The sequence below is a fragment of the Schistocerca cancellata genome, chromosome 1, assembly GCF_023864275.1.
Source record: "Schistocerca cancellata isolate TAMUIC-IGC-003103 chromosome 1, iqSchCanc2.1, whole genome shotgun sequence".
Lineage (NCBI taxonomy): Eukaryota > Metazoa > Arthropoda > Insecta > Orthoptera > Acrididae > Schistocerca > Schistocerca cancellata.
This window is the reverse complement of record NC_064626.1, coordinates 542,228,251-542,253,675: the sequence shown is the minus strand read 5'-3', so window position 1 is coordinate 542,253,675 and position 25,425 is coordinate 542,228,251.

The window sequence follows — 25,425 nt, the reverse complement described above, 5'->3', positions numbered from 1 at the left end:
GTGAAAGATGTCTTGCGCGCGTCGTTTGGTTCTGTTCGTGTGCTCAGCCGCCAGTTTCGGCATGCTTGGCCTCCCGGGTCCCCAGACCTCAGTACGTGCGATTATTGGCTTTGGGGTTACCTGAAGTCGCAAATGTATCGTGATCGACCGACATCTCTAGGGATGCTGAAAGACAGCATCCGACGCCAATGCTTCACCATAACTCCGGACATGCTTTACAGTGCTGTTCACAACGTTATTCCTCGACGACAGCTATTGCTGAGGAATGATGGTCGACATATTGAGCATTTCCTGTAAAGAACATCGTCTTTGCTTTGTCTTACTTTGTTATGCTAATTATTGCTATTCTGAACAGATGAACTGCCATCTGTCGGACATTTTTTGAACTTTTGTATTTTTTTGGTTCTAATAAAACCCCATGTCATTCCGAGCGTATGTGTCAATTTTTTCCTCTCTGTCTACATTATTCCGTGATTTATTCAGTTTTCAAATTTATACTGACTTTTTGATCACCCGGTATCTTCCGTAGGTGTACTCAAAACTAAAAAAATCATTGACGAACGTTTTCGTGCCTCGCCGATAGTCGAACACAACAAACAAATAAAAAAAAAAAAGACTGTGTGCATGTGTGTGTGTGTGTGTGTGTGTGTGGAGAGAGAGAGAGTGAGGGAGAGAGAAACTGAAGCATCGTATGTAAAGAAATCTTGCATTAAAATGACACGTTACCGCTTTATCAAATAAAATAACATTTTCTAATGTAAGTAAGTTTACTGGAGACAGTATTTCTGTTTACCATGATTTCCGCTTGTGTCATTTCCCAACGTAAACCGGCTCTGCCCCATTGGTAATGAAGGAACGTGTAGTTTAATGCGGATTCTGGATTATAATATCTTTCTCTTGAGGTAAATCTGTTTGTGCCTCTTAAAAGTAAATGCCTGAACCCACGCATTGCACCTGTCATAGTTCGTTCCACCAGACCATTGTGGCCACATTTCCCAGCCCCAGGAGTGTGCTGTAACGGATGATGTGCTTACCTTACAAAATTAGTCACGGTGGAAAAAATGCGAGTCTATTAAATGGTTAAGTAGAAGCAATCTTCTGACGTGAAGATTATGCTATTCTCATGTCAGCAGGATGTAAAGACTCTTCTAGGCATCATAGCCTCAATGTAAAGCCATTTTGAAATATTCACTAATTCAGCAAATCTCTTAGTTCGAGAAAATCCACTGTGAAGTGTGAACTTACCGGTTAATTCGATTATTACCGTCATTGCTACTATCATTTTCTTCTTACCGTTGAAGATCATTTAATGCCTTTTGGTCATTATAGAAGTAGTTGCCCAAGAAGAGGTTCTTTCCCTGTCTACGGAGTCCTTTTCATGTTAATATGAAACATCAGCAATTACTCGCAGATTACATTGAAACTAAAGTAATTGATGAAGACGTTACTTGATAACAAAAACGCGCTGCCTTTCTTAATTTCCGTGCTCCTAGAAATGGCTGTCGAATACTGACAAACCAAAATCCAAGGGATCTTACTACCTTCCGTTATACGTCGCTGTCAGTTCTTCCACAAGATTTGGTCAACGTGACCTGTTTCAAGTTGTGCATGGCAGAGAATGTGTTAGAAAATCAATTGTTTTCCTTTGCAATAAACAGAAAGATTTTCATTGTAAGCTATCCAAGTTCAAAATTTTCGCATTATTAGTTCAGATTTAATATTCACTTCTATAATGTAGGAAAGTATTTCACAGTTGCAAAACCCGCATCCGAGTCATTGACCTTATTCTTAGTCGCTGACCATAAACTCTAGCTCAGAGTGACACCAGTTGAAGTAACCTAATGTAGCGAAGACTGTTTGCCAGTGCTCTTTTTCACCGGAAAATATGCAATTCACTTATTGGGCTCCAATAGTACGCTGTAACAGTAATTTCTGTGTGTATGCAATGCATGCGGATTTTGGAATTTAGTGGTGCTCTCTCTTCCACTTCTGTATACAAGATGCCTGACCTAAATGGGCCCTTTATCATTGCAGGCCCTGGGCAGTGCAACATCATACTGACAACAGTAATGTGCTTATACTGATAGCCTCACTGTTCGTTTTAGCTGATTTTGTAGTCATTTAAATAAAACAACATGACCTTCCAGTGGGAGACATTTCGTCCCCCTTTTCCTTGTGTGAAATTTGTCACAAAGGTTTTTGCCTTCCAAACAAAAAAATGCGGCAGAGTACAGCCAGTAAACAATTCACAAACCATGATTTAGTGCCGTTAAGACAATTTCTTTAAACAATGTCGTAGCTGAAGGAATTTAGTTTCTTCTTAAGACGTCTTATGCAGAAACGTTCACAGATATCTCAAATAGGAAAAGCTCTTTATCCAGGTACGAAAGTTGTAAAACAAACTTCCCACACTTTGAGTCAGGTCGATCTTTTCGTCGTATAGCGCTGCATAAGTATTTTGTCAAAGAGCTATCACAAGTAGTGTTCTTGTAGGTGTGGGAATCATTGGTTGAAAACGAGTTTAACGCCAATGGGTACAGTACTGCTAAATATTCAAAATGATTATCAACCTGTCTGAGTTCATCCACAAACTGAGGCGTATTTATAATACGGTAGCTAGACTGTGTATCCTTGTCTTCTTTGAGTGGGCATTAGAAGATATTTACACACACTTGTGCAATACTATGAATACTTTGAATCCTGCCTCGGGCATGGATGTGTGTGATATTTTTAGGTTAGTTAGGTTTAAGTAGTTCTACGTTCTAGGGGCTGATGACCTCAGCAGTTAAGTTCCATAGTGCTCAGAGCCATTTGAACCATCTGAACCAATACTTCGAACGCTGTAGCTATCTTTGCTCTCAAATCTAATTTTAACACATGGGAGTATGCAAAGAAACAATCAGACTCATGGATGTGGACAGAAACTAAAGGGCAGATGCGGACACTGTGCAGATCTGCGCTTTTTCTTCTTCCGATCTATACAAATAATGTATACAAATCAGCGTTTCCATTGCTTTAATAATGTTTGGCTCTGAGCACTATGGGACTTAACATCTTAGGTCATCAGTCCCCTAGAACTTAGAACTACTTAAACCTAACGAACCTAAGGACATCACACACATCCATGCCCGAGGCAGGATTCGAACCTGCGACCGTAGCAGTCCTGCGGTTCCGGACTGCAGCGCCTAGAACCGCACGGCGACCGCGGCCTGCTTCATAATGTTTCCCCCTTGTTTAGTCTTCTAATGATGAAGGGGGTCCACACCCATGAGTCTCATTGTTTCTTTGTATCCTTACGTCTACTGTCTTTGTGTGTTACTGCTCGGTGTTCAAAAAGCTATAAATTATGCCTGCTCCCACGAGGTATTAGAACGAGGTCGCAAGAAGGCTAACGAATTATAATCAAAATACACTGAGACGCCAATTTGTCCGTCGTCATGGTGTTAAGTCGGTAGAAATAGTTGGGTATTATTGCCTGCATCACCGGCATCCCATTGCCGTCTTCTCTTTCGTTTGTGTGTTGCGCACGGTGCAAGAAATATTTGTGTTTTGCCTGCTTCTGTGACGGGTTTCAGCCCACTGAATGCGAGCAAGCTCACGAATATACTGTCAATAATTGGAATTACGCAATAATACACATAAAATGTGTATTTTTGCATTATGTATCCCGATGAAAATAACTGTAACTAGATTATTACTTGCTTACTACTCGCGCTACTCGATGCTTTCCTCAGAAAACAAAAAGAAAAATAAAGAGAGGGAGAGAGACAGAGAAAACAGAAATGTATTTCAAATAGCAGCTCGGTGACGCCATGTTCGTCTCTTGATGTAAAGCATGGATAGTTGATAGGTAGTATCTCGTTGTACTAGCGATATGTATGGCTACAGGAGTCTTTCTTTTCTCTCTGCAAACAACCAGAACAGAATCCAGTAACGAAAAGGTAAGAAGACCTATGCAGTGCGACAGCAAAACACTCAGTCTTTCTTGGTTATTTTGTTAATCCTTAACAATCGTCTGTATTGCAGTAAACATCTTTGGTTACTGATTTTTTATTACTACCATTGTCATTGTTATTCGTCACCTCACAACAGGTTTCCTATCACTCACTGCTGTCGATGCACGTTACGAATGGATCTGGATGAATGGAATGTGAGATGTTTCATCACGGAGAATATACACATTTCTCTCGGCGTCATATGTTCAGGGTAATATGAAAATCTCAGTAAGAGCAGACGACAACGGGATGCCGTTGATACAGGCAATAATATCCATCTATTTCTGTCGACTTAACACCATGACGACATACAAATTGGGGTCTCGGTGTATTTCGATTATAATTCGTTAGCGTTCTTGCTGCCTCGTTCTAATACTTCGTGGGAGCAGCCGTAATTTATAGCTTTTTGAACACCGAGCAGTAACATACAAAGATAGTAGATGTAAGGATACAAAGAAGCAATCAGACTCATGGGTGTGGATCCACTTCATCATTAGAAGACTAAACAAGAGGGGAACGTTACGAAACCAATGAATACGCTGATTAGTATACATTATTTATATAGCTCGGAAGATGAGAAAGCGCAGATCTGCACTTTACTTTCTGTCTTAACGGGCATGATTTTTAGTTTCTTCTCTTCTGAATTTTCAAATGAATTGATTATAACATGGCACAGAATAATTAGTTAACTGTGTTTCTTACAGCTTCCATTCGCACCAACATTTTTCTACATTGTCGTTCAATTCACGAAAGACCTATCTGCTGGTGGGTAATAATTTTGATTTTTAATGTATTTTCATTCGTTGTCAACACTAAAAGTATCTGAGGTTTCTGAGACCCAGTGAGACACGGAACTGTTTGCAAAATCATTGTAAATTCTAGGATGTTATTCCGAGCAGCTGGTGGTGAAAAATTCGGTAGCTGACATCTCTTTGTGTGGAGTCATCTACATATACATCTACATTTATACTCCGAAAGCCACCCAACGGTGTGTGGCGGAGGGCACTTTACGTGCCACTGTCATTACCTCCCTTTTCTGTTCCAGTCGCGTATGGTTCGCGGGAAGAACGACTGTCTGAAAAACTCCGTACGCGCTCGAATCTCTCTAATTTCACATTCGTGATAGCCTCGGGAGGTATAAGTAGGGGGAAGCAATATATTCGATACCTCATCCACAAAGACACCCTCTCGAAGCCTGGCGAGCAAGCTACACCGCGATGCAGAGCGCCTCTCTTGCAGAGTCTGCCATTTGAGTTTGCTTAACATGTCTGTAACGCTATCACTGTTACCAAATAACCCTGTGACGAAACGCGCCGCTCTTCTTTGGATCCTCTCTGTCTCCTCCGGCAACCCGATCTGGTATGGATCCCACACTGATGAGCAATACTCAAGTATAGGTCGAACGAGTGTTTTGTAAGCCACCTCCTTCGTTGATGGACTACATTTTCTAAGGACTCTTCCAATGAATCTCAACCTGGTACCTGCCTTACCAGCAATTAATTTTATATGATCATTCCACTTCAAATCGTTCCGCACGCGTTCTCCCAGATATTTTACAGAAGTAACTGCTACCAGTGTTTGTTCCGCTATCATAAAATCATACAATAAAGGATCCCTCTTTCTATGTATTCGCAATACATTACATTTGTCTATGTGAAGGGTCAGTTGCCACTCCTTGCACCAAGTGCCTATCCGCTGCAGATCTTCCTGCATTTCGCTACAATTTTCTAATGCTGCAACTTCTCTGTATACTACAGCATCATCCGCGAAAAGCCGCATGGAATTACCGACACTATCTACTAGGTCATTTATATATATTGTGAAATGCAATGCTCCCATAACCCTCCCCTGTGGAACACCAGAGGTTACTTTAACGTCTGTAGACGTCTCTCCATTGATAACAACACGCTGTGTTCTGTTTGCGAAAAACTCATCAATCTAGCCACACAGCTGGTCTGATATTCCGTAGGCTCCTACTTTGTTTATCAGGCGACATTGCGGAACTGTATCGAACGCCTTCCGGAAGTCAAGGAAAACAGAATCACCTTGGAGCTTGTATCTAATATTTTCTGGGTCTCATGAACAAATAAGGCGCGTTGGGTCTCACACGATCGCTGTTTCCGGAATCCATGTTGATTCCTACAGAGTAGATTATGGGTTTCCAGAAACGACATGATACTCAAGCAAAAAACATGTTCTAAAATTCTACAATAGATCGACGGTGGAGAAAAATTCGGTAGCTGACGTCTCTTTGTGTGCAGTCAACAACGATATGTGTGGTGCTAGATTCCCAGTCAGCACTGAACTCTTCGTCATATTTCTAGTTCAAACATGCTCACATGTCCTGCTGGTGTAACAAACCCATTTGCAACATTCGTTTTCTCTAGAATTTAACAGCGATAGGTGCCAGGTTGGAGTCCTGGGAAAGAAAAAATTAATGTTTCGCCTCGTTATTTCAGTTAAAACATCTAGCTACTGCCGAGAAAATTCGATATGTCACAGTTCATTGCGCTTCGATGACAATACAATTAGGTTCTGGGTTCGAATTCCTGTCCAACACAAAGCTTTACCTCACGGCATTTCAAGTAAGTTACTTGTGAAGAAGCAATATTTAACATCCCTCGTAGTTCGTTAACAAGGACAATAGATGCTGGGTAGGAATTCGCGTCCGTTAACAATGTTTGCGTTATGTAATTTAAAGTTGATAATTGCTAACTGATACTGTCTAAAATCGAGGTATATCACTCTCTGTATGTGTAGTCAGGAATTACTGTTAGTTTCCGTCAGTCACGAGGTCTTTGCTTAGTCTGCATGACCTGGTTTTGAATCCATATGCAGAACGAGACGGTTCGTCGTGTCATTTGAAATTCATACATATTCTCAACTAGCTGCTCGTGAATAACTTAAAATTTTAATGTCATTTTGTGTTAAGTAATAAGTACGGTATGCTATTTTGAAGAGGAAACCATGATTACGACGAACTTACTACATGCATTACCTATTTGAAGTAATAATGAGAGTGGTAACATTTCAGGTATGTCATTTATTGTAATAAATGTGAGCTTATAAGCCTGATGAACCGTCTTATCTGTGATTAGATGTTCTCTGATATTTGTAGTACCTTGGTATTACTTTACATCTTGAGTTATTGCGATACAGAGCAGTGTTTTCTAGTGGTGACTTGTTGGAACCATTTTCAATAGTCAAACGACTGTACCGAGTGGTGATTAGAGGACCTGCTAGACAGCTGCTCTATGTGCGTTGCATTCGAATCAGGCGAAATGCAATTCGGGTCGTTCGGATACTTTTGAGCACGACTGTATATAAAAAGAAGTATGCGACTTAAGTACGTTTTACATGTATTATTTTGAAAAAGTGTTCATTTTCCAACTGGTAATTATTTATTACATTACCAAAACATAACATTAGAAATTCAGTTTTTTCGTTTGACAGATTTTCGTATTACAAAATACCACTATCAATAAATATGTCCATATGTAGTTACTATACGAATCAATTTTTCTCAGTTTCCCACAAACCTGCGTCAGGTGACTCTAGCCCCTTTAAATCTGTACGATTTAACTGGAACGTCTCCAGTATTCTTACTAAGTGTGACATCACTAGATAGGGCTACATTCTATCATTTGCACCCTAACATTGAAAACAAGCCTCGCAAAGGGACCAAACAGCTGACGTCATCGGTCCCTACACTTACACACGACTTAAACTAACTTACGCCAAGAACACCACACACACCCATGCCCGACGGAGGACTCGAACCATGTTTACCAACTCCTGAAGAACCTAACACACATGCAGAGTAGCATGTTTTTTACAATTATGCTGGTAATGAAGTTATTATTTCCTTCAGAGAAACAGCATGAAATACGACAGCCGAATATTGAATCGTACCTCATGTTCTTTGCTTTGTTCTTCTTGCAGCCAGAAGAATTTGCTCATCTCGTATGGTATTGCTCTTTTTTCGAATGATTTTACACGTATTCCATCATTGACTTCGACGATTAAGGAGGGAAAAATAATGCACTCGTGATATCTCGTCCAATAAAATCAACATAACCGTTCTCCATGCACTACCAAACAAGCCAAGCCAAGAAAAACGAACCATTTAGGCTAGGTAACTGCCGGCGTGCTGTTTTTCTTTGTTTCTTGTAACATAACGGTAGCATAAAGTTGGACAACTTGGTGAAACTGCGGGACATAGGCTCAAAACCAAAGCTCATGAACTAATAGGCTGCGGAAGCACCATTATTCAGACAAAATACGTAACGTATACAAAGCGAGTTCAGCATTCTCTTTGATATTGGCTGTTTCTAAGGACACACGAAGTTCTGATACTTCATAATGCAATGGTTTCACTCACCTTTGCTTTGCAACCAAAAGTGCATCCACCGATTTTGGAAACTGTAGGCTGTTTCTGTGGTTTATTTTAGGGCAGACACAAGTTGCGCACCTCATTTTTTAAGGGAGTAATCGCTAGGTGACAGAATGAAGTGCAAAATATGACTATGACTTATTTTTTAAAACCTGTGAATTTACTGCAGTTTAGCATCTGGTCACCTCAGTTGTGTACCTCATCTTTTCTTCATCTTTTTAGTTAAAACTTTGCTCATTAACACTTTGCCCAGACTGTTGAATTCGGTTTTTTTACTTTTCTTTTTTCCCAACGACAGGGGCATGCTCGCCATCCATCCAAGTCAAGTCAACGCCATCGAACCGCAGAAGCGGAGAGGTCAAACCTCTGTATTAATCTAGCATCGAGTCAGGAAGGAAACAAAAGAAGGGAAACAATGCGCTAGCAGTGTGTAACAAGCATATTGAAACAGGCAAAGAAATCATTCCTCGTCAAAGACTACTACTTTGAATGACAGGCGTTAACTTGAAATGCCTGTAGGGCTGGAATACAGTATTGTATGGAAGTAAATCATGTGCTGTGAGAAAACAGAATCGGCGAGGGAAAGTATAATGGAAAAAATTGACTGAAACAAGGTACAGGATAAAGGAAGTTTTTTAAGATATGGTACTTATAGACGTTCATGGTTCTGCAGTGAGGTATAGGGGTCAAAAAAGTAAGAAAATAGAGAATTCAGAACAGTATGCGATAAACCATTCAGGACAATCGGAATAAATGTGGAAGAGATTAAAGCAGGAGATCAAATCGTGACGCCCTGTATCAAGCCAGCGTCATCTCTGTTGACTAAGGAAACAAGGCTCAAGCCAACGAAATTTCAATCGAAGCTATGCGACCTATTGCGGCTATGCGGACAATATGGCAGTCATTTTATTTTGTTGTGACTTCGATTCCATTCATTCAGCAGCTCCTCACAAACAGATATATCGAAGAAGAGGTGTTAAGAACGAGTGTATGACGGGCGTCTCGTATCTGAAGGTGTTGCCTGACCGCAGATGTAGCTCGTTAATCAAGTTTAAATGTTATATTAGATGAGCAAGGACGGTTTAAATAAGGGAACCTCATGTAATTAAACCTTGTTTTACTTTTACTGCTCAAGCTCAACCGTTCTATTCCCGAATAGTGGGTCATCTGCAGTCTTTGGTGTTGATATTAAAAAATTTATCTCCAATTATTGTAGTGTTTGCCTTTTTGGTGTTTCAGCTAAAGCAAATGTTTGTTTTTTCAGTTACTCTTATGTCTAATCCATGAAATGCTTGACTATGTACTGCAGTTCCTAACTGTAGCAAAAACCGGAAGTAGACTTAGCTCCACATGTCACTGTTTACCAATCTACTGAAAGATTTTCTACGATAACCATTAACGTTTACATCGGCACCTCAGCGCAGCGGTCAAGTCAAGCGACCAAACGTTTTGACGCATCACTGCTACCTACGCTAGGCCTAACGTGCTCACAACTACATCGGCCGAGGAATTTTCGCCCACACCACATAGCGCCACAACTCGAAACGGTGTGCAGCGTACAGGTATTGCTAGAAAGATGCCGCTATATGTACGGGTATGTCTGGGCTCTACAGATACCACTGCCGATACGACTCGGGCTCAGCACTGGCTGACCTGTTACGCCATGCGAGAAAAGGTGCAGGCATCTCATCGCAGTGTTGATTATCTTTCGGAGGTACATAGTTCTACACACCCATCGAGTTTTGTTTTATTAATGCTGTTATTGGACACGTGTGATGTAGTTTTTATTCCTTCCTTTACTACTAGCGGATAGATTTCTCTCCCTCTCTTTTTTTTTTTTTTGGAAATTTCCGTAAGTTCCTGAGGAACTAAAATGCTGAAGTGATCGTTCCCTAGGCTTACAAACCAATTAATCTAATTTAAACTAACTTACATTAAGGACAAAACACACACCCGTGCCCAAGGGAGGACTCAAACCTCCGATGAGGGAAGCCGCGCGAACCGTGACAAGACGTCTGCGACCACGCGGCTACACCGCGTCTAGCCGACGGTCTCTGCGCGTACGTGTTGTGACACTACATTTACCTAGATTTTATTAGCTACCATACGTTACTAGGTATATACGGTAAGACATTGTAAGTGATGACAGCTGTCGTACAAAAATCTAATCGTTATTCTTGGTTTCAGCGAAGGCTTTTGGCACCTACTGTGAAAATTATTTCCTTGCATCTCTACGCTTTTGACTTAGAGGCACAAATGCTGTTATTAGGAATAAATGAGACAGAAATAAACTCATGGAGTCACCGACCGATCGGTCTGCGTAGTGTCCAAACGGAAAAAATTTCTTTGCATGAAATTTCGAAACGGCAAGTTGGTAAGGGACATACCCAGCATACATTCGTTAGTACATTTCGCGTCAATGAAAGTGCCGTAAGATAAAATTTATTGAAATGTTTAGAGGGATATTACGAACGACGTTAGAAATTAGAAAAAAGAAAACTTGACCACAGAAAATACTTTAAAATAAAGGGAATCTCGTTTGGTCTTAATAAAACTTACAAAATATGGTATTAAAATCTTGTTTAGAACGAGTGTATCACGGGCGTCTCGTATGTGAAAGTGATGCCTAACAGCAGATGTAGCTCGTTAATCAAGTTTAAATGCTATGTTAGGTGAGCAGGGACGGTTTAAATAAGGGAAGCTCATGTACTTAAACATTCTTTTACGGCTAAAGCTCAACCGTTCTGTTCCCTAATAGTCGGTCATCTGCAGTCATTCGTGTGCAGAAATACGCTTGTACTACATGGGAGTACAGACTTCATCGGCGAACTTCATTGAGGAAATATTATCGGGTTATCAACCGAGCCATGGCGGTGTCTTGTCGCCGCATTTCGACCAGTTTCCTCTGATGTATTCAGGCGAGGTATGGACTGACCTATGCTCCCCCATACTGATAACTGGCTCGGCTGTGTGCTAGTACGTCTACTGCAAAGAATTTCGTGGCGACAGTTCTCAAGCATGGCCAACCACTGACAGCCCATTAAATTGCAGGACAGTAATCCAAATATATACAGTTAACGAGTTAAACAATTTTCTCAGAGATCTATACACAGCCGAAACGTCAAAGTTCACAAAATAAAATGGAAATGAGTAACAGTCAGCGCAGAAAATTTTTTGCTTCCAGGAAGTTTATAACCGCAGTGGACTGCGTTGCAACTAAATTATAAGGATCACAATGCTTTGACTCATTATTTAGTGGGTGCAATCAGTGAAGAAGTGCATACATTACTAAACAACGCTCATTGATCGTACTTCATGTTTCAGCAAATTATTAATCTGACGAAAAAGAAAAAACATATTAAAATAGATTTACTTACAAAAAATCCTGACAGACTTTGATAGATAGTACCTCTTGCTTTTGAATTTATGGTGTTGATATTCAATGTTTCCTTAATGCGCATTCATGTCACACATGGCTGTTTAGCAGGCCTTGCAAACGGCAAAGTCGTTTTATGAATGTATCTACAGCAGTTCCCACTGTCGCTTCATTTCTGCAGATGCTGTATGACATACGAACGTACGATAGATGACTGTCAACCATATTTATTAAATGACGAAATCGCACAATCTTTGTCATATGCGATACGGTGTATTAGAATATGTGCATTAGCGCTTGTGACATGATACATGGATAGGATCAGTGTATTTTATGAATTTTGTCTTTATGATTATATTTCTTACTATCATTTACCATGGAGACTTATAGTTACATGGTAGGTTGCAAGTATTATTGCATCTAAAATACAATCCTCAAACTTCAGTTGCTGGATGGTGGTCGGTGTAGTAGGCCTTGTACATGAACTGCAGAGAGGCTACTTCTTAAAGTACTACAGCTGCTCTTGGTGTATAGGGGCTAGGAGGATTGCTGGAAACACAGCAAACATTAAATCTTTGTAACCTCCAATCCATACACTTCTCTACACTTATCTTCCACATCCTCCTTAAGAGATCGGAAGATATCAGTGGATAAATTTTTATCAACAAAATCACATATCAAAGTTACGAACATTCCAGTGGAAAAATTTAAAGCTACATATTTCCATATTTAAACACTTACTTCAATCTTGAAGATGCCTCAGTTCCTCTCTTCCACCTGACCAGATGGAGCTACAATACGAAATGACTTCAAGCAGAATTATTGTTGAGGTCTGGTGAGATACACGTAAGGTGTCAATTGTAATAACAGCTACCGTGTAGGATGGAAGTAGAAGTAAAAACACAGGCACTGCAATACAGTATCAAGAGTTTATCATGGATGCACGAAATATTCTGTAGATAATTCAATAATTAATAGCGTAAATAAACACGAATTTCGTACCATTTTGACACCGGTTTGACTTTAGACAGAATTCATAATATCAGTTTTCATGTATTCTGATTGGACCTATAATACAGCACGGGTTTAGAACGTTTGGGGACTGACGCATTTAGCTTTCCATCATTCATTTTTCTGATAGTAAATGTAAGAACCATCTGTAAACGAAAAACCAAAAATGTCGCTCACTTTATGATTTGCACTTCCAAGGAAGAAATGACTGTGCGTCACGGCGACAATATGGACACGAATATCGTGTTATGGTGACGGCGGCAGCATAGTTGTTAACAGCACGGTAACGCATCGGATGAGTATTGATACAGCTAGTCAAGCCATAAGAAAATTATTTCTGACTTCGCTGGAAGAGACACTCACGTCACGGATGTGTGTCAGTCGAACCGTATAGTCCGAGTTCAAAAAACTGTTGTACTATCAAGTAGTTGAATTCCTGTTGATGCTGCTCCTGGGTGTTGTGTCGTATGACGTCGCTCAGACTTCGCATGATTTCGACGTAGCAGTAGCACGTCATCTTCAGACGACCAAAACAAGGTGAAACTCTCATGGCGGACCACGAGTTCGCATGCATCGACCAATAGACTCTTGCTTGTTATTGTGATAACAGTACATTCTGGTGAAAGGCAAAAGCGAAAGAGGGAAGAGAAGAGGGTTTGGATGAGAGTGTAGCGTACCTGAAGGGAAAATGTTAAGGCTTCTTAAGTCGCCCGCTGCGACATCTCGTTCTGTCGGTGTGATTTTTAGCATGTACAGCTTTTAATAGATGCCTTTCTGACGATTTATTTCTTGCGTTTGTTGATTGTCCACTGAGGTGTCGAAAGTTATGGAATACATCCTGATGCCGTGTCGGACCTCCTGTTTCTCTACGTAGTGCAGCAAGTCTACGTGGCACGGACGCCACAAGTCGTTGAAAATCCGCCGCAGATATATGGAGCCATGCTGCCTCTACAGCCGCCCGTAATTGCGAAAGTGTTGGCAACGCAGGATTTTGTACACGAACTCTACTCTCGATTCTGTCCAATAAATGTTCGATGGGATTCACACCGGGCGCTCTGTTGGCTAATTAATTCGCTCGAATTGTCCAGGAAATTCTTCAATCAAATTGCAAAAACAGTTGTGGCCCGGTAACTTGGCGTATCGTTCTTTGGGAACAAGAAGTCAGTGACTGGCCGTAAATGGTCTCCAAGTAGCTGAGCGTAACCATTTCCAGACGGTAATCGGTTCAGTTGGACCAGAGGGCCCAGTTCATTATATGTAAACACAAACCACACCATTATGGAGCTACCACCAGCTTGCAGAGTGGCTTGTTGATAGTTCAGTTTCGTGACCTCTTGGGGTCCGCGCCACATTCGAACCCTTCCTAACGAAACTATTACTATCTGAAATCGGGACTCATCTGACAAGTACAAGGCTAGGGACTACAAGCCCAGGACTGGTGCTGCAGGCGATGTCGAGCTGTTAGCAAAGGCACCAGCCTCGGTCGTCTGCTGCCATAGCCCATTAATGCCAAATTTCACCACACTGCCCTAACGGATACGTTTGCCGTACGTTCCACGTTGATTTCTACGGTTATTTCAATTATTATTGCTTGCCTCTTAGTGTAGTGGACTGACAAGACAGCCAGTCCACAGTGACGGGTAACCGAAAGGCACGCGTTTACACACGCCGGTTGGCGTTATGTGTGAAACAGGATACGTAATGAATGCTATAAGAAAAGTACGTAGCTGCTGGAATACTTAACTTTAATCCATCATTTGTATACAGCATTCTTGATGATACAAGTGAGACTCTCTCTAGAATTGGTTAATGGCGCCTTGCTAGGTCGTAGCCATGGACTTAGCTGAAGGCTATTCTAACTATCTCCCGGCAAATGAGAGAAAGGCTTCGTCAGTGTAGTCGCTAGCAAAGTCGTCGTACAACTGGGGCGAGTGCTAGTAAGTCTCTCAAGACCTGCCGTGTGGTGGCGCTCGGTCTGCGATCACTGACAGTGGCGACACGCGGGTCCGACATGTACTAATGGACCGCGGCCGATTTAAAGCTACCACCTAGCAAGAGTGGTGTCTGGCGGTGACACCACATTTAGTACGGAAAACTCTACGTAAACGCCGATGCTCTCAGTCGTTAAGTGAAGGCTTCGGCCACTGCGTTGTCCGTGGTGAGAGATAATACCTGAAATCTGGTATTCGCAGCGCACTCTTGACACTGTGAATCTCGGAATACAGAAGTCCCTAACCATTTGTGAAAGGGAATGTCCTAAGCGTCTAGCTCAAACTACCTTTCCACGTCCAAAGTCTGTTAATTCACGTCGTGCGATCGTAATCACGTCGGAAACGTTTTCACGTGAATCACTTGAGTGTAAATGACAGCTCCGCCAACGCACTGCCTTTTTATACCTTGTGCACGCTACACTGCCGCCAACTGCATATGTGCATATAGCTATAATATGACTTTTGTCACCTCAGTGTGTTACCGCTTATGAAGACATGATCAGCCTCTTTGGCAGCACATTTCGGAAACAAGGATATACTGTGAGGGCCTCGTTGTTTCTTTAGCACACACTCATGTCGTGTATTCAGATAGTGATCGGCGGTCGTGGAGTTTACTTCCCTCCTTAACCGTGTACGGCGTATGATATATGCTCAGTAGCGTTGCACTTGTGAGAGATACATTTCCTTCGCTTACACGGCCCGTCATAATTACTCGTATTTAACACTCTGATACACAGGCGGTCCTTAACAAGGCACACGACAGTTTAAGTCCAGGTGAACGGCACTTACACGTGTGAAAAGGTAAAGACTACGCGTTCTTCTGAAGCTGTTGCCATGACTGGACGAAATTCGTGAAGTAGGACAAGACACCCTTTTTCTCACAACAACTACTTTCTGTAACGACTCTCACCGTTGCACAGATACCGGTCCACCTTCAGTGGTGATCTTTCATGGAGAACACACAGCCTGGAAAAAAAGGGCCATGATTAACAGTACTACTTGTAATTTTTGTGGCTTACGAATGACGAGCGGGGTCTGTCTAATTCTCTCCGACACATATTACTGTGCAGTCGCAAGGACATTTGGTTTACTGTATAGTTCATACACATATAGTAAGTATCGTTTTACCTGATTAGCACTCGAATTCGGGAGGGTGACGGTTCAAATCCGCGTCCGGCCATCCAGATTTAGGTTTTCCGTGATTTCCCTACATCGCTCTCGACACGATCCGCACTCGTGCTCCTTCTCTGAAGACCTCGATATCGATCAGGCGTTTAAACACAATCTTCTTTTCTTCGTTTCACTTACTACAAGTTACTACTTGTCAAACTGTTTACTATATTTCTAGAAAAGTAAGTACAGTTAAATATAATAAAGCTGGATAATATTTAATTTGTTATATGTTTACTTGAAAACCGAGAAAATAGTAACCTAAGATCGTAAGTTGTGATTGTGGAAGGACAATAGTTTCCTTAATCTAAAACAACGCTATACTTACTTCGCTCACGACAAGAGAAATAAAAGTAATAAAAATCTAAATACTAAAAACCAAGCAATCTGATAAGCCTCTTTGTGGATTGTGCTTTAATGGTCCATCGCATATATTTCTTTATGTTATTACACAATCATATTTTTTGTAGGGTGTTAAAATGCTCTAAAGCACCAACTGCAAACTGTTGCTCAAATGAAAACTTTAACAGTTACGGAATCTCGTCCGTTACTTATGAATGGTCATAATTGACAGAGGTGAGTTAAAACTTACGTACTGAACGTGCATTATGTAAGTCTCTTTCCTCTTAAAGGAGTGCTTTTCATTCGAACAGCTACAATTTTCTGGATACACCTCATTTATCTCGGTAAGTGGCGACCGAGAAACGTTAACAGACGACTATACGATGCAAATATCTGTTCGCATCGAAAACGAAGACGCATAATTTTCGCTCCTCGCATATAATATAACAAAAGAATGCTTCCAGAGAACAACAGTGGGTGTGGTTTTTCGTAATATCTAATTGTTTGTGTGTACCTGTATCAATGAAAAATGTATTTCGGAATTCTTGTAATGACCATGCAAAGCAGACTTCTAGAAAAAAATAACGTATAGCTTACAAGCACAAAAAAATAGTGAACAGAGCTGAAGCATGCTCTTAAAATTGCGACACGTGACGCAAGACTGCTGCTTTAAATTAAGATAAGAAGTGCAAAGCCCTTCGATGGGCGTATGAGGTGCAGACTCAGCAGCTGAGAGAATAGTGCGAAGCGGGTAGGGAGAGGTCTGTACACACTTGGGTCTCAGATATCATTTACGCGTGCGATAGTCATTTTGCTTGTCGTTTTTTTCTAGTAAGTGAATAATTATTGATGCCTCATTTATGCTGCAAGTCTAAAAACTACTATTCGAATAATATCGCTCTTCGATTCTGTTTTCTTTGGTACTAGACTGAGTATGTGACAGTTATCAAATTTGTCCGCTCTGCCTGCTTTTGCTTTCTGTGAAAGCTTCACGTATTATTTTTTGATTACACGACGAAATTTCGCTAGATACATGAATGTCATTGTAGAGCTAGTGTAGTTTCTGCTCCCGCCGGAGGATCGAGTCCTCCCTCGGGCATGGTTGCGTGTGTGTTGTTCTTAACATAAGTTAGGTTAAGTTAGTTTAAGCAATGTGTACGTCTGGGGGTCGATGACCTAAGCAGTTCGGTAATCACACATCTTTGAACATTTGTATTTCCTGCTTTTCACTTTGGTGCAGTTCCCACAAGCTTTCTACTGGCATTTCATTGAGATGTTGACGTTCCAATGTCAGCAAAGCTTCTTGAAGTCAGCGATAAGGATTGAAATTCAGCGATCATCATGTATGCTCTCATTTTAAACTGGTCTAATTTATCTTCTTCAAGAACGAAATCTCTGTAGCTCATTTTCACCGTATTTCCTGCCTCCATTGCCCTAAAAACTTTTCCATCTATAACCATTGTATACGTCCGTATGTGAACGATAAATTTATGTTTTATTAGTTTCTGTGCAGCACCTACGTGATCTTCAGAGTGTTTCACAACGTTGTGTTAATTTGAAATTTTAGTAATCAAAGTCGAAGATTTTACACAAGGTACACCATTTACTGAAGTTTATTTACGAAATACTGCATCGGACAAATGACGACCAAGTTTTAGAACGCTGCTTTCGTAACTGTCGAAAGAATTCTGGAGATTTCATCGCGAATTAGATTTTTAACTGCAGCAAACTTCTCGGCCGGTCGGAGGAATTTCGCAGTTTCAAATAATAGGTAACAGGTAACAGTCTGACACTGTTAAATCAAGCGAGCGAAGTGCCTATCCGACACAAGCGCGGAAGGAAGTTATGCGGTTAAGAATCGCTTCATGGAGAACTTGAAAGGTGTTGTTGAATGTGTGGCATGACGCGCCGTTTTGTTGGGAGCAAGTTGTAACGAACAACGAGCGCGTCGGTTGGCCGTGCGGTCTAACGCACTGCTTTCCAGGCGGGAAGGAGCGCCGGTCCCCGGCACGAATCCGCCCGGTGGATTTGTGTCGAGGTCCCGTGAGCCGGCCAGTCTGTGGATGGTTTTTAGGCGGTTTTCCATCTGCCTTGGCGAATGCGGGCTGGTTCCCCTTATTCCGCCTCAGCTACAGTATGTCGGCGATTGCTGTGCAAACAAGTTCTCCACGTACGCGTACACCACCATTACTGTACCACACAAACATAGAGATTACACTCGTCTGACGTGAGACGTTCTCTGGGGGGGGGGGGGGGGGGGGGTCCACCGGGGGCCGAACCGCACAGTAACCCTGGGTTCGGTATGGGGCGGCGGTGGAGTGAGAGGACTACTGTAGCATTTTGTGGGGTTGTGGACCACTACGGCTGCGGCGGGGACGGAGCCTCTCCGTCGTTTCTAGGCCCCCGGTTAACATAAAATGACATAACATAACGAGGGATTGCCTGTAATCAGTTACGCACACGGTCCCTAGGGCCGGCTGACTTTCGATTCGATACACTGGCAGGTGCAAGGAAGTTTCTTACTGAATCAAATATTGTTCCAAGATCAAGAATACCACATCGTGGTTGAATCTTGTAATGCTTACTAAAGGCACGTAGCACGGGCAGGCCACATTCTCCGTAGCGAAAATAACACTCAACCGCTGACGCAGGATGTTGCTTCTATCAGTACGACATGATCACTGACGCCTGTATATGGAATGAAGCTTGATACTACGGACTACTAATTAACAGCACCAGCGTCGCTGTTTCTTATTTTTAACGAGCGTTATTCAAATTTGTAATCGTAAAAACATTGTGACAGACCTTTCAGTTTCAGTGTCGTGTGCGTCCCATGAAATCTGTGCTCCCCCGTGTGGAAGGACGCATGGCATTAACATAGGAGTAATAACTCTGAATAATAAAAGTTATTTTGAAAACTGTTTATGATCTCCTGAGTGGTTCAAATGGCTCTGAGCACTAAGGGACTTAAATTCTGAGGTCATCAGTCCCCTAGAACTTAGAACTTCTTAAACCTAACTAACCTAAGGACATCACACACATCCATGCCCGACGCGGGATTCGAACCTGCGACTGTAGCGGTCACGCGGCTCCAAACTGTAGCGCCTAGAACCGGTCGGCCACTCCAGCCGGCTGACTACTTAATCCAATAAAAAATTCACAATTGTTATGTTGATCAATGGAGATACTTTAAGTATAAATAAAAGTTTCTGGTGCAACTAAGGCTTTATACTATCTTGAAACGATGAATAAATCCGATATTGGCCGCAATAAATATGACCAGAAATACAAAAAAATAAAAAACGATCGCCTACGGAATGCACAGTGCTGCAGGCTCTTCTGCTCGCAGACTGAGGCGGGGCAGACGTGATGGGGCGTCCGATGACAGCAGCGGCAGCAGACAGCCACGGCCGCTCCTTGGAGGCTCCCGGTACGTCCCTGCGCCGCCTGCTGGGGCTGTGGCAGCCGCGGGGCCGACCCTGCCGCACACTGGCCGCCGCCCTGACAATGACCTGTCTAACGTGGCTGTCGCTCACGTCTAGCCTCAAGCTGCTCATAGACCCGCCAGCGGAGCTCGAAGAAGTCGCACTATGTAGCTTCATCGCTTCAATTTGCACCGGATTTTTGATCAAGGTAAGCATCACAACTGAGGTGTAATAAGTGAGATTCCTGGATAAAGGTTCAACAGAGCATGAGTTTCACTAAATTAAGTAATCTTTGTGTGGTAATCGTAAGCAACAGCTGTTATACAGGGAGTATCTCCTGTGAGTCATTAGGTGCATTTCACATTTCAGCAGACTGTGGCAGTTTCTATTTTACAGTGTGTAGCTGGAGCCAGCCCAAACAAATACTAATGATACGACTTCCATGCGACATTCAGCGTGAACGGAGAGCGTCGATTTGTTCTCATCACAAACAAAATTATTTTTAAAGTGGGATGCTACACGCCCATTCGATAGAGTGGTCGCAGATTAGTCTAGTGTGATATTCGTTTTATCGATACTTATTAACAGTGACAGTAAAACATGAAAAATAAACAGTACTCCAGCAACGACCGCGTAGCGCTGCTGCTTGGCGGTGACAGTCAGCGCAGGCCATTCCTATGATGTCGCTGTTGGAGTACTGTTCATTCTTTTTGTTTTACTGTGCCTCTGAATACCTTAGAAAACTGATCTGAGATAACTTGATCGAATGAGCTTGTAACATCCCTCTTCAAAAATCATTTTGACTCTAAAAGGAGACGGCAAACGGGAAACCAACCGACGCATTCTATTGATACTGGGCATCGCATAGAAACATAATTACGAGTATATATTGAGCCTGACTCCAGCTACGTATTGCAAAACCTAAATTGCAATAATGAGCAGAAAAGCCCGAGAAGATATGGCTGATGAGTCTTGGGAGAGCAGGCCGGAGTGGCCGTGGAGTTCTGGGCGCTTCAGTCCGAAACCGCGCGACCGCTATGGTCGCAGGTTCGAATCCTGCCTCGGGCATGGATGTGTGTGGTGTTCTTAGGTTAGTTAGGTTTAAGTAGTTCTAAGTTCTAGGGGACTGATAACCTCAGATGTTAAGTCTCATAGTGCTCAGAGTCATTTGAACCATTTTTTTAGTCTTGGGAGAGACACCCTGTATATAAATTAAGCTAGTGTCCAAAACGAAAGCAGCAAAGTAACTTTTACATTATGGGTCACAGTCAAGAAACGTAGCTCGATGTCAGTTGTCCCATACACAGATAGAACTGGTAGAAAGTAACTAAAAGAAATACGGAATGAGACAAAGAAAAGACACTTTCATTCAAAATAATAATTGTACTGACCTCACCACGATTGATGGGGGTCTTGTGAACATGACAAAAAGCGGGACAGGGGTGTTATTGGGATGTGCGATCACCATAGTGATTGCTCTGCGAGGTGCTCCCTCGCTGACTGCAAGGCTTGTAATGAGTTCTTGTAGTACGTCGTTTTATTCTACATCTAGGTCTACATACTGACCCACACAAAACCACAGTTAGCATGGAGGAGGGTACTCTGACCCACTACCAGTCATTTCCTTCCCTGTTCCACTCGCATATAGATCGAGAAAACTACTATCTGCATGCCTCCGTAAGAGCCCTAATGCATCTAACGTTACCTTCGTGGTGCTTACGCGAAATGTACGCTGGTGACAGTAGAGTCGTTCTGCTGTCATTCTCAAATACCGGTTCTCTAAATTTTCTCAGAAGTGCTCCTCGAAAAGAATCTCGCCTTCCCCCCAATGATTTGTATTTTAGTTTCCGAAGCATCTCCGTAATATTTGCATGTTGTTCGAATCTACCGGTACCAAATCTAGCAGCCCGCCTCTGAACTGCTTCGATGCCTTCCTTTAATCCGACCTAGTGTGAATCCCAAACACTAAATTAGTGCTCTGTTATATCCTAGCCAGTAATGCCAACCGAGCCCGCTGCCAAAAGGTTGGCAGCATCAAAGTCCGGAAGCCGTCCGCATAAGCAGCACCAGCGATACAGGAAATCGCCGCAAGTCTGCGTGCGCCACCGCTGGCTTCTGGCTTCTTAAGCGCTGGAGTCGCGAGCGCTAGGAGTTCTGTATTCGCCGCTCCGTTGTATACTCGCCACCGATTTGTGTACTTGCTAGTCAGTTGTGTGTTCATCGCAGCAGAGTTGTTGTTTGTCGTCAGCCGACGCTGACCTAGCCGCTACGACTCGAACTAGACAGATTTCTGTAAACACGGAGTTCACTACTGTGTTTCTGTATCTTCGTTAATAAAGATAAGTACCGACTTTTATTTAATCAGAGTGTTTGGGTTTTCATCTTTCTGTTCACTGTTCCAGCGAACCGGTCGGCCCGCTATTAAAAGTGTGGCGGTGACTTCGTAAGCCGTTTCTACAGCGAAGTGTTTGTCGCTACGAACCCCGCCACAAAATGCTCAACAGTTTGTCGCACTAGGGTCCTAGTCACGGTCTTCTTTACACACGAACCACACTTTCTTAAAATTCTTCCAATAAACAGATGTGGACCATTCGTCTTCCCTAGTCTAGCCGCTATGAATTCCATTTCATATTGTTTTGCAACGTTACGGCTAGATATTAAATCGACGTGACCGTGTCAAGCAGGACACTAGTATTGTTTTATTCGAACATTATAGATTTGTTCTTCTACTGGTCTGCATTACCTAGCGTACCATACGGGAGACTGTGCGATGGTCAAGCGACAGCACGTTCGTACGCGTCTCTTGTGTGAACGATTTCTTAAACGCGAAACTTAAAACTTCAGCTTTGCTTCCGCAACTAGCTTGGTTGACAGCTGCTGGGTGGCTGTTGGAGCTTGTGAAAGAGCGGCTATACGTCTCTGTGGCGCATCCCACATGTGTTGGCCCCACCCAGGAACCGTCGCCTTTTTAGTGGAGTGGCACCTCTCGGCAGAGCCTCACTATGTACGTGACAGTGTGTGGAGCCTCCGAGGGGAATCAGTGTTCTCAGATTGTCTTCGTCATATTGTCCCTGCAGCTAGCATTAAGTTATGGGGTACCATGCAAAATACGTTGCATTTGTGACGTGTTAAGACCGGATATTGTGTCGTATTTTCGAGGTGCCTTTGATGTTATATTCCTACAGGATAACTCAAGAAAGCATGTTACCTGTCCTCATCTGAGCTTCCTCGAAGCTTAGGACACTCGACTGCTTCTGTGGCCAGTACGTTCCACGTATCTGTCACTTAATGAAAACACCTGCTCGTGGGTCGCCGAGGGAATGAGGCGCAACCACTACGATTGATGAATATTTCCGTAGAGTTGAAGCGGAATCGAATGTAGTATACATATCTATCATCCTAGCTGATTTCGACTAGATGCCATCCAAATTATAGCCAGTGCTACCATCTGAGTTATTAGCCCTATGTACCAAATTTCAAACTTGTAAGCCCCGAAATCATCTACCCACTTAACCCCATAACCTTGCATGAACATTGCAGGCGCACAGTAGGTAATATTACGATACTTGCAGTCCTTCGCAGCATTGCAATTTTAATTGCGAGCAGTGTAATTTTGTACAGAGTACAGAGTATTTTACCATTATGTGTTCTTGCTTCGTCAATTCAATTGGAACAGTGTTGTAAAACTAGTTGCGTTCATACAATGACCCTACATTTCTCTGCCTGTACATTATTCAATGTTTGTGTAAAATTTATGTGTGTCTACATTACGGTATTATAATCCATTGTTTACTGGAGACAAATAAAATGGTTATCAATAAATAGGAAGTATTTCTCTTCGGAGCATATTTACGAAGGAAACAGCAAACCCTGATTGAACCAAGGGCGCTATGCAAGTCATGTCATTTTCTGACAAGTTCAGGTCAGACACACTAATACTCAGACACACTAATACTTTGACAAAGAAAAACTGGAAAGGGAACGGAGAAATACTTACTGTAAACGTCAACAATCCCTAAAATCAAATATGTGCCCTTTAAGTAACGGATGGGCCTATCTCTCCTTCGAGGAGGCAGGTCCATAACAGACAACGAAACCACTCCATTAGATCCATAGTGAGTCAGTTGTTCAAAATAATTTTTAAAGACAGTGTTCCACAGTTAATAAATGTGTCAAAAAATACATGTTAAAAAAACCGCAAACGTATAAAGTTTCCGCAAAGTTAACCGTAAAAGGCTGTCTGCAAATGTATCTCTTTTACACTAACTGTTTCGATTTCAGACCATCATCAGTGGACCGTTGAGGACTGCAAGACTTTCGTTTTCCCAAGTGAATTCCGCTGTAGTTTGGAGGAAGATGCTCGTCTAATTTAGTGCAACATGGCGGCGAGTGAGTGACGTGCGTTAGCTTGGCTCGCAAGTTTACGTGAAATCTGGAGGTGTTTTAAGCAGTTAGACTAGTCTACATATACTAAAGCCGTATATCTACTGCCGAGTGTCGTATTTTACATCACATACTGTGCACCAATTACACGGAATCTCACTTAAAATGGAAAATCGCCGAACAACGCGCAGTGCAGCCAACGGCCAGGCCGGCGACAGCGCAGGCGTGCAGTCCACACCGGGTGTTGCGGCCGCTCCGCCCGGCATCGCTGACATCGGCGCACTCGTGAAGGCTGAGGTGAGTGCCGCGCTGCAGGCTAAGGAGACGCTCGGGCTCGTTGTTCAAACCATCACTGATGCAGCAGTGACGGACAAAATACAGAAAACTCTGAAGGCTAATGCGAGCAAGATCAGTGCACTGGACATATCGTTAAAAGCAAGTGAGGAGAAAGCACGACTGCTCGAACAGAAATTGATCGGGAAGACGGACGAGCTCGAACAATATCAGAGACGCAATAATCTCAGACTGTTCGGCATTCCAGAGAGCAGCAGAGAGAACACAGATGAACTTGTGATAAACCTTGTCCAAGAAAAGCTAGGCGTGCAGTTGACTCTGAGTGACATTGACAGAAGTCATAGAGTGGGTCTAAGTCGCCAGGTTCTACAAAACCAAGACCTATAATAGTAAAATTTATGTCGTATAGGAAAAGATCTGAAATATTCAGAGCAAAGAAGAATCTCGCGAAGTCGGGTCTGACAGTACGCGAGGATCTGACCTCTGAAAGACCGAAAACGGAAAGAAAACAATTTGCAGTGTTAATGAACTCGAAAGCCTGTGCTTTAGAAGCTAAATCATGTCTAATCTTGCTGCCACTTAACCTGTATGTTTATATTGTTTACACTGTCAACCATATCTTAACTAATGTATTATCAAATTGTTCGTTTCTCTACATAACTATTTTTTTATCTCTAATTATTTTTTTCTCGTGTAGTTTTTCTTTTTATTTGTATTATCAACTTTTCGTTTCTCCATATAACTATTTTCATCTTTAATTGTTTTTCTCATGTAATTTTGTTAATTATTACATAAGGTAGTCTCACTTCCATGCTTAATTAGCAACCCACCATCATACTTTAGTTGTAATCCTCATAAGTGAAAATAAAATCACACTCTGTCGTAACGTGCAGATTACTCCCGTTGTGTTGAGCGAAATTCCTTCCCCTGCCAGCCCACGGCTACTTCCAGAACAGACCTCGCTGACCTTGGCCGCATATCCCGTTGCCTCCCCGGGGACCTACCCCCTCCCCCTCCCCCACCCGGCCGCTTTCACTGCACAGAG